The sequence below is a fragment of the Erpetoichthys calabaricus genome, chromosome 8, assembly GCF_900747795.2.
Source record: "Erpetoichthys calabaricus chromosome 8, fErpCal1.3, whole genome shotgun sequence".
In the NCBI taxonomy this organism is placed as follows: Eukaryota; Metazoa; Chordata; class Cladistia; order Polypteriformes; family Polypteridae; genus Erpetoichthys; species Erpetoichthys calabaricus.
The window spans coordinates 539944-550714 of NC_041401.2; positions in this window are offsets into that span (position 1 = coordinate 539944).

A 10771-nucleotide genomic window follows, 5' to 3' on the forward strand; every position below is an offset into this window, starting at 1 on the left:
TACAACTACAAGTCGATATCAAATGAGTGAGTTTACAGGGGGACGTTGCAGAAATGGGGGGCAAACACAAACAATAAAACTGATGCGTGACTGACTTTCACCAGCCAGATGGCAACTGTGCCCTCCGAGAACAATCACAACAGAGTGGCATAGAAAAGACGAGCTAAAAGTGAGGCGACAGTGAGGTGTGACGGAGTCAATCCACCCAAACTGACATGAAGTGACGAGGGAATGGAAAGAAATCAAAACGAAACCAATGTCCACAAATACGGAAAGGGGGTCAAGACCTGAAGAGCAAAGCCCACTGTGAGGGCCTGCTGGAAAATGGCAGCCAACTGGCACTACGGAGAAGGAGGTTTCTGTCCAGGAGTGACAAAACGAAGACACCACGGCCATCATATTTATACACGCCATCCTGCGGTGTCACAAACACAAGTGAGCACTGGCAGGAGTGTCATGGAGACGTCAAGCAGAGAAAATTCTAGAAACGCAGAGCGACATGAACGGAAGACCCTGTTGCTGAGGTTCAAGTCGTGGTGGGTGGGGGCTTTGCATCTTCTCCTGGTATCCAGGTGGGTGGGTGTGAGGTTCTAAGTTGGCCCTGCGATTGGTTGGCATGACCACTAGTGCCAGTCCTGGCCTGGTGCCCGGGGACGCATGGGCAGACAGTGACCTTGAATTAGGTAAACGTGTTGAGAAATTGAAGAGACAGATCGAGAGGGTCTGCACCAAAGATCTGAAGAAGTCATCAAAGACAAACAAACATCTGGCTGTAGAGATGGAGAAGGAGAGCAGGAGTTGGGCTTAAAGAAGGACTCCACCAAAGACGGTCGTGAATCAGGGGACAATTCAAAAACACCGTCCTGTCTGAATGAGCTTCACAAGTGGCTGATCTATATTACTAAAAGAAGGTTGTATATAAGCACGGACACCAGACGCCAGACGCACCGAAGCACACGCGCACTGCGACTCGGTGCCCCAGAGTCAAACCCAGCAGCTTTCCAGACTCAGTAGGTGGCACCCAAACAACACAACACAACCTGTAAACTAAACTTGAGGTAAAGCGCGTACGCCAACAAGTTGCCATGGTGACATATTTAAACATTGACATAGAATAAGTAGACGCCTCATGACCAGCAGAATCGTACGTCAACATCGCCGCCATATTGTGAGTGGCACTGCTGTGGAGTGAAGTAATGAATAATGTGCTGCTGGGATTGTGCAAACCGCTGTACGCCCCAAACCAGATCCCGGGGGGATTCCATTTCATAGGTAAGGCTGAACAATTGTTTTGGTTATATTTGGCCATTAGAAAACCCCGTTTTATAATCTTAACTTTAGCTACGCCAGGCTAAGCTAGCAAAGCTATGCATTTATGTGCTCAAGTGAGCCTCCAGACAACGTTTTGGCTAAACGTATTTAGTCACTAACTATGTAGATTGTTGTTAGCTGTTAACATTTCTCAAACTTGATGATGTTTTTTTCTCAAGGAGCACATTGAGGAAACACAGTTTGAAATTGACAACCATTTTATGTTCATGTCTTTCTTTAGTTGTGTCTGTCTTCCACAAACTAAGGCTGCACCATATTACCAGACTGAATACTCTCAAATTACAGGATCTGAGTGAGCGAGAGGAGTGTAAGTCTGGAGGAGATCAGTGAGGTAGGGGGGAGCAAGACTGTGGAGAGCTTTAAATGTTCAGAGTGGTGGTATTTACTATTGTATTCTGTAGTGAACAGGGAGCCAGTGAAGTTGAGAGAGAATTGGTGTGATATGTTCAGTGGATTTACAACAGCAGGTTATTATCCTGGCAGCAGAATTCTGAAGAAGTTGTAAGCGATGGATAAGTTTATGTGGGATGCCAGATAGAATAGCATTACAGTAATCTATACGTGAGGTGAGTCGGGCATTAACCAATACTTCAGTACTGTGTTGTGTAAGAACAGGACGAAGTCTAGAAATGTTTCTGAGATGGAAAAAAGCAGCCCGAGAAATGTTACTTATATGGGAGGAATTATATAATACTAATAATAATTATTATAATTTAATAATTGTCATTATTAGTGTATACATGGATATAAATAATTGCATTTAAACGATTCACCAAAATCTGTTGTATGTAAACGATACTGTTTTAAACGTTATTGTTTTTTCATCAGAAAACCCAGTGTCCACGTCTACCTGTATCAGTTTAAATGGCACTTGTGCCACTCACAATAAGACTGATGTATCGTGTCGACTGGGAAACACAGTGAATGCAGCGTCTATCTATATGTGTGTATGTATTTAAACTTGAGGTAGTGGTGATTAATGGCAGTGCCAGCGGTCCATGTGCCTCAACAGTGCCACCAGTCAGTGTGCTCTAATCCACTGTGCCAGCACTCAGTGTGGCAGCCGTCACATTAAGGTAATTCAGTGTTAACAGTAAGTTCAATTAGGATTCCTAACAGCAAACGACTTCTAGCTAACAACACACCCATAGAAAAACAAAAACAAGACTGCATGGATAAAAACAACGAACGCAGGCGCCTACAACGCGCTTCTCAAACACCAGAACCAAACGAGTCATGGCTCCAAAAGGAAACCGCTTTAGTACAAATGTATTTATTTATTTAATTAAATGAAAACTTTCCCAGGACGCTCCCACCCTCCATGATCTTACATCCCTACAAATATTGGAGGGAACAGAAAGTAATTGCAATGCTTGGATTTGCGATTCTTTAGAGAATTGGGGGTTTACTGGTTTAACAGAAGACGGTGATGTGGGCACATGACTGGGCGCCTGGCATTTGGGTTACGGGACGGGAGCAACTTGCAGTTTTTTTCAGAGATGGTTTCCTACTATGTGCTGCTGATTTGTCTCCATTGAAGTGCCCTAACCCCCCCTTTATGACATTGTGAAGTTTATTTTGGCCATACAGTGGGGGGGTAAATAACACCTAGAAAGTTAATCACTGGGTGGAGTTTTACTTTGTAGGACAAAACAGAAAACCCGACAGATCTCCTCAGCAGTCGAGTAAGGCTGACACGCGTTTGTCTGTGGAGCTGCGCCGGACCCTCCCCGCTATATGGGGGTCGTCAGTAACTCGGCTCTATTGTGGGTCGCAGCGCCCCCCAGGCTCAATGCAGTGGACTCTCTGATAATTTACACATAAGCAGACAGAGAGAGGAGCCACCCGCTATGAAATGTACTCACAGACACAGGCGTACGTCTCGACTCCGAGGGCTCTGCTCAGTCGCACACTCAAAGGCAACGAGGGAGGACTCCAGCTGAATATAAAAAACCGGCCATCCATTTGTGATGAGACATCCGCTTCAAGGAAGACCAAGCGCTACCATGGACCTAAGAAAATGAAGGAAAGGGAAACGACTCGTTAAAAGGCCCGGCGGGACGATTACAACAAACCGGTCGACGTATGCTGGTGGGCAGATCAGTGCGCCGATCAAGGGAGCCAGTCGAGTTTGAAAATCTTTAAGTGGGTAAAAAGTGCTCTTCATCATCGGGAAAGAGCGACCTGGTGACGTCCCTGGTCTGGTGCTGAGAGTGTGGACTGTGGTGGGGGTGGCCAGTGTGTCCCCTAACAGGCCCCTGCAAATCACCAGCGAGTGGGGCCTCGTAGTCCTCCTGCACACACACAGCGTATCGGCCAGTCAGGACGACATGCTGCTGTGATCAGAGCCCATAAACATAAGTACGAGGGCGTCAGGCCTGTTCATAGTCCTGCCCAGATATGGCCTCACCAGAGAAAGGCTTCGGCCTGCACAGGCCTAATATGGAGCCCAGGGCTGGGATCAAAAACACTAATAAAGTCGATTCAGGGAGAGGCGGCAGGGGGCCCAAGAAGAAGGTTCTGCTTAGGGCCTGAATTTAGCCAGAGGCCGGGACCGCAGGTTATGTGCTTCACACACACACACACCCACACACAGCGCTTATTGAGTCGCGTCTTGACATTGATTCACAAACGTACCGCAGCATCCACAGGCCGTCAAAGCGCAAGCTCATCGTGTGGCACGGCTGTCATGATGTCCTCAAAGGCCACCGCAAACAGCAGCTGTCACAGGCTGTGGATACGAGACGCTGGTGCAGAACCTTTCACAGATACGGATCAGAAAATGACAGCAAGGAAGGAGTGAGACGGCAGTGGGCTTTGCACTGCTCTTGGCCCGCTAGCATGGTGGACACAGGATATGCCCAAATTCACAGTGCTCGCTGTTCTGGTCGGACGTCTGTCCCCAGTGAGGAGCAGCCTCAGCTTCGTGCAGAGTAACCTCATCATCATCACTCTTTACAGGTACATAGCGCTCTTCTCACTACTCAACACGGACTTCAAGAAGATCCAGTTGAGACCCGCAGTTATTACATCAGTAAGGCATTCAAGCAGGATAAAAGGAAGGACGGCAATCGTGTTGGACGTTAATTCAGAAAGCAGAAAGATACGTTTAAATCTGAATGACATTTGGAGCAGTAAGTTCAGAGTTTTGTGACGGTCATCAAGTGTAGAGAGGACAGAGAAATTCTTACTTGTAACGTGTGTGTTGTTACCGCAGTGCAGATATTTTATGTCAATACCGTAGTAGTCGGCAGGATGGACAGCCACCCGTCACGCAGCAGCGCAGAGCTCCGCACCCCACAAACGACAGGATTATCTGTCATACGCCTTAGCAGGGAGAGACTCCTAAGGCACAGAAAAGCCAAAGCAAGTGGTCTTCAGAGGTCTGTGAGGCGAGACCACTCGCTCGGATCTGAAGGTCTGATTTATGAAGAATAAGCTGAACTGGACATGCAGGGCGTTTCTTTGATGACAACTTCCTATCATGTGGACTGTGAAGATGGAACATCAGCAGGAGGAGACGGGTATCGCAGGACGGGCGTATCATCTCGGGCCTAATAAACACAGAAGGAGCTCAGTCTCCATAAAGTGACCCCCATTCCTGCTCAAATAACACCAAACTCCATGAAACAGAGAACAATTTGATCCATCACACCATCAGTCATGAAGACCAACCCTAACACCACACTTCCTTTCATTAAATGCGGCTTCATGAGGCCATCTACCCCACTTTAGCACTTTACCTTTCACCTTGAACGGCCTAGATAATTTGGGAAGACCTTTGAGCAACACATGAGACGAGCCGACTACTACACTCACACATCCGGCCTTGCTCCAGTCGAATGATGACACAGATGATCACAAGGTGGCGCTGAGGTGTTTGTTTGAAAATCGTCCCAGACGCGGTCTTTGTAACCAGGAAAATTCAGCTCCGTTGTGATTCAGAAGACCAAACTCCGTGCTATACAACTTGCTTTGCATGCCAGAATTCTCCTAAATTTCTCGTTCATAATTTGAAGGAAGCCTACACAATGTTTGATGAATCTTTTGGGATAAATGTATGCACAGATTTTTTTTTCCATTAATTTTGTCTGCTAGGACTTTTGAATCTCAAGTGGGCTGCAGGCCATCTGTGGTGTTGTGTTGTGGTGGTATCTCCCTCTGCTTACCCTTCACCTAGGGGTGAGTGTACTCGTCTAGTTCGTTACCGGGTTGGTCTACAGTCACACCTTAAGAGTAACACACACATACATACAGTAGCTATACACACACACACAGAGACCCTCACCTCAACAGTGCCCCATGAATGACACACAGCTGGTTAACCTCCAGCACTTTAAACCACACAAGTGCCTTAGGAATAACACAGCCTGTCACTCTCTCAGCACTTCAACATGTGATGTTTTAATGATATCTCGGACCTAAATATTACTTTGGCTCTCCGAGAATACATTTAAACATACAAAGGCGCAGCATCCTTGATTATCGGCCATTTATCAGCCAAGAATGCCTTACTTGACGTCCTGTTCCCTACTATTGAGTGGAGCTCTCACCCTCAGCCTTAATAAACCTCGCAGCACAAAGTGTATGGCAAACCTGCGGCTGCTCCAGGTGCTCAAAGAAATCGATCTTATTACTTGAGTCACTCTAGACATGAAGACGAAACGTAGAAAGTGAAAAGCAGCGTGGTATTTATTACAGGAATAATAATAATAATAATAGCAGTAGAACAAAGAATAATAGAAACTAGGACTGATAGGAAAGTCTGGATAGATATACAGTTAGGTCCATAAATATTTGGACAGACAACTTCTTTCTAATTTCAGTTCTGTACATTACCACAATGAATTTGAAATGAAACAACTCCGATGCAGTTGAAGTGCAGACTTTCAGCTTTAATTCAGTGGGGTGAAGAAAACGATTGCATAAAAATGTGAGGCAACTAAAGCATTTTTTGTAACACAATCCCTTCATTTCAGGGGCTCAAAAGTAATTGGACAATTGACTCAAAGGCTATTTCATGGGCAGGTGTGTTCAAGTCTGTCCTTATGTTCTTATCAATGAAGCAGATAAAAGGCCTGGAGTTGATTTGAGGTGTGGTGCTTGTATGTGGAAGATTTTGCTCTGAACAGTTCAACATGCGGTCAAAGGAGCTCTCCATGCAGGTGAAAGAAGCCATCCTTAAGCTGTGAAAACAGAAAAAACCCATCTGAGAAATTCCTCCAATATTACGAGTGGCAAAATCTACAGTTTGGTACATCCTGAGAAAGAAAGAAAGCACCGAGCACTTCCAATGAGGAAGCAGAGCCTGGGGACTCGGAGGTGGGCTCCCCCATCTCTGGGACTGAGGTCACCGAGGTGGTCAAAAAACTCCTTGGTGGCAGGGCCCCTGGTGTGGATGAGATACTCCCGGAGTTCCTCAAGGCTCTGGATGTTGTAGGGCTGTCTTGGTTGACACGTCTCTACAACATCGCATGGACATCAGGGACAGTGCCTCTGGATTGGCAGACCGGGGTGGTGGTCCCCCTCTTTAAGAAAGGGGACCAGAGGGTGTGTTCCAACTACAGAGGGATCGTACTCCTCAGCCTCCCTGGAAAAGTCTATTCGGGGGTCCTGGAGAGGAGGATCCATCGGATAGTCGAACCTCGGATTCAGGAGGAACAGTGTGGTTTTTGTCCTGGTCGCGGAACAGTGGACCAGCTCTACACCCTTAGCAGAGTCCTGGAGGGTGCATGAGAGTTCACCCAACCAGTCTACATGTGTTTTGTGGACTTGGAAAAGGCGTTTGACCGTGTCCCTCAGGGAATCCTGTGGGGGGTACTCCGAGAGTATGGGGTACCAGACCCCCTGATAAGGGTTGTTCGGTCCCTGTACGATCTGTGCCAGAGCCTGGTCCGCATTGCCGGCAGTAAGTCGAACCCGTTTCCAGTGAGAGTCGGACTCTGCCAGGGCTGCCCTTTGTCACCGATTCTGTTCATAACTTTTATGGACAGAATTTCTAGGCACAGCCAGGGTGTTGAGGGGGTCCGGTTTGGTGGGCTCAGGATTGGGTCACTGCTTTTTGCAGATGATGTTTGTCCTGTTTGCTTTATCAGGCCGTGATCTTCAGCTCTCTCTGGATCGGTTCGCAGCCGAGTGTGAAGCGGTTGGGATGAGAATCAGCACCTCCAAATCCGAGACCATGGTCCTCAGCCGGAAAAGGGTGGAGTGCCCTCTCAGGGTTGGTAGCGAGATCCTGCCTCAAGTGGAGGAGTTCAAGTATCTCGGGGTCTTGTCCATGAGTGAGGGAAGAATGGAGCGTGAGAGCGACAGGTGGATCGGTGCGGCGTCCGCAGTGATGGGGGCGCTGCATCGGTCTGTCGTGGTGAAAAAGGAGCTGAGCTGCAAGGCGAAGCTCTCAATTTACCGGTCGATCTGCGCTCCTACCCTCACCTATGGTCATGAGCTATGGGTAGTGACCGAAAGAACGAGATCGCGAATACAAGTGGCTGAAATGAGTTTCCTCCGCAGGGTGTCTGGGCTTTCCCTTAAAGATAGGGTGAGAAGCTCAGAGTAGAGCCGCTGCTCCTCCACATCGAGAGGAGTCAGATGAGGTGGCTCATTTACCGGCTGAGGACCATAGTCTCGGATTTGGAAATTTAAAAATTCATTGTGGTCATGTACAGAACCAAAATGAGAAAAAAGTTGTCTCTGTCCAAATATTTATGGACCTAACTGTACATCTATCTATAGGCTTTAGAAAAAGTAAAGATGACCAGGATGAATGTCGCAGGCAGCTTGTGATCTTAGCACTCGTAGTTGTTCATGAGATGCTCTTCTGACGATCAGATGGAAACGGCCGCACGTTGCTGGTGCCCTCTTCTGACGTCGCTCTGTTCTCTTCTCCTGACGTCTTCGTCTCATCTTCTTCCTCCCTCCTGTGTCGCTTTTCAGACGAGGCATATCTTAATACATAATTCACCTGCCTCCTCACTCATTCACTCACTCATGTCCGTCCGAAGCCGAATGTGCAGTCGCCTTCTGCGCAGCTGCCCGAAAAACCTTACAAGACCGACATCCAACCCCAACATCGCGGCAGGCGGCGGATTTACGGCTGCAAAAATTCAAAGAGAAAGGCGACTTCGATTAAAGCTCTAGAGGCCTGAAAGGCGATTTCGACTACAGCTTGAGGCCTAATTACGCATTCTGATTCAATTACACATTCATTCAATACACCTATATCAGGTTTGTGGTGCTTATACTTATTACTATTCCATATTGTACTGGAACATTCATCATTCAATATTATACTATAGGCCTGGAAAATGCATCAACTAACAGTACAAGCCTGTACAGTAATGAGTAAAGCGGACTACAATCATTACAAAACAACTTCTTCGTTACTTATCATTTGTTCTTCATACACTGCTGACACAAACTCCTGCCCGTTTCATCTTACGTTGTCGAAACGGGCTCTTTGTCTAGTTTATTATAAAATTCTACCGGGGGGTTTTGAAGACGTGTTTGTTGGATATTCTGATTGGCTGGCTGTCAATATGATGGGTGGATTCACTTGTCTGTTTTTCCCAAACACTAAACCTTTTGCTGTTGCCCAGGACCTACTGGCATGTCTTCCTTTCCCAGGCTGTAAACCCGTTTAGCTCTTTGTTGTCCCAGATGCCCAGGTTATAAACTAATCGATAACCTGAGGCACCAGCATGTCTTCCTTTCTTTGTTAGAATGGCCGTTTTAAAAGTGAGGATGTGCCTTGATGCGTCCTGAATTTAGTTCATCTGTTGTTGTCTTGAGCAAAATAAAATGAAAATACACAACAAGATGTACAGACTTTGTACCCCACAACAGGCGTTAAACAGAACAGGCGCCAGTCGTCTATGCCATCATAACTCTGAAGACCTGGCATGTGAAGTGGACTGCTGTCTGTTTCACCCAATGTGCCAATCATGGGCAGAGCTCCGCGTGGTCAACGATTCCATACAAGCTTGGCAAGGGGCAGACACAACTGGGGTCTGACATTCTGCTTTAGCTCTGGTGCCCTTAAGTAGGAGTCTACTCTTTAATATCTCAGATGGCTTGAAATCCTCAGAAACATGAAACATAAGAGCAGACCTACCTACATAAGAAACGAGAGGAGGCCATTCAGTCCATCAGCTTTGTGTGCTTAACCAATACCTGAGCAGTCTCAATTGCTCACCCTGATACTTCCTAAAGTCCTTCCGCTCCAGGACTTTGAAGTTCATTTCAGGTTCCCACAACTCTCTGTGTAAAGAAGTGCTTCCTGTCTTCAGTCCTAAATTCACTTCCCTTAATGGCGTCCTTGAGTACGTCACTCTCCGCTAAGTCACTAGAATTCTGCTGGATTCTGGATACTTCGTCATTGGTAAAGTGACCCTCAGTGTCAGAAACCGTGGCCCTGGGAAGCGTCTGGGTTGGCATAGTATGAAAGTCTAACATTCCCCATCATGGAATTGCCAGCCATGATCAGTTTGCCATTACAAGCCTCGGCAGATCAACTTGTGAATGTTGAGTTACAGTCCTGGGTGCTAAGCTGTGAACTTATTAAACTCATCGAGGAGGCCAAAGTGGTGCCGACGCCAAATCACAAAAGGCTGCACCATACCATGCCATCCGTGTCAATGAAGTGTTCCTAGTGACCAGTGGTGATTACCTTCATGGCACTGCCTTCCAGTGTAACCAGCTCGAGGTTTGCCCAACTTTGTTTAAACATATAAAGCTTTTTTTTCTCATTGGTAGGAAAGGCAAAGCTGAACCAATCACAAGACACCAGATGTGAAATGAGCCCTAGGATGGCGTCGCTGATTGGTCCAGGCCCCTGTCGCGGCTCTGCTCTTCATTTCTTGGTCATTCCGGTAGAAGTTTTCCTCTCTTGATTTTTTTTGTCAGTTAATTTAAGTTTAAAGGGACAGGACGCTCACTGACCTGAGCAGCAAATGGAAGAGGAAGCGTTGGCTCTCTGGCCTGCTGCTCTTTTCGTGCGTCAGGCTCGGTTTGGTTTTTGGTCGTTTCCAGCATTTGGGAATTGTCAAATATTTACGTGGTTGGAGTCTTCCTGTGTCTTCATTGTGTCCTACTGTTTCTTTTTGTCATTTTATTAACATTGCCTGACATTATCATCATTTCCTTGTATTTTTTTCTGCCATATTTGGTAAATTCTCTCTCTCTGTAGTTAAAAATGCTTATAAATCAACATTACTGCCATTTTAATTATTATTGTTCAGAATGTTGTCAATTTTCATTAGTAACGCGTGACAAATGGGTACAACTGAACTTACTGTACTTGTGTGCTGAGTCCATTGTGATCAGTAGACATCAGGAAAGTTCAAGAGCACTGGGGTCTTCTCAGTATGCAGCAGGTGAGGACCACCGCGGGCTTAAGACGGGCAGCAGACGTGCCGCTTGACTTGTGTGCCCTCTTGCCAGT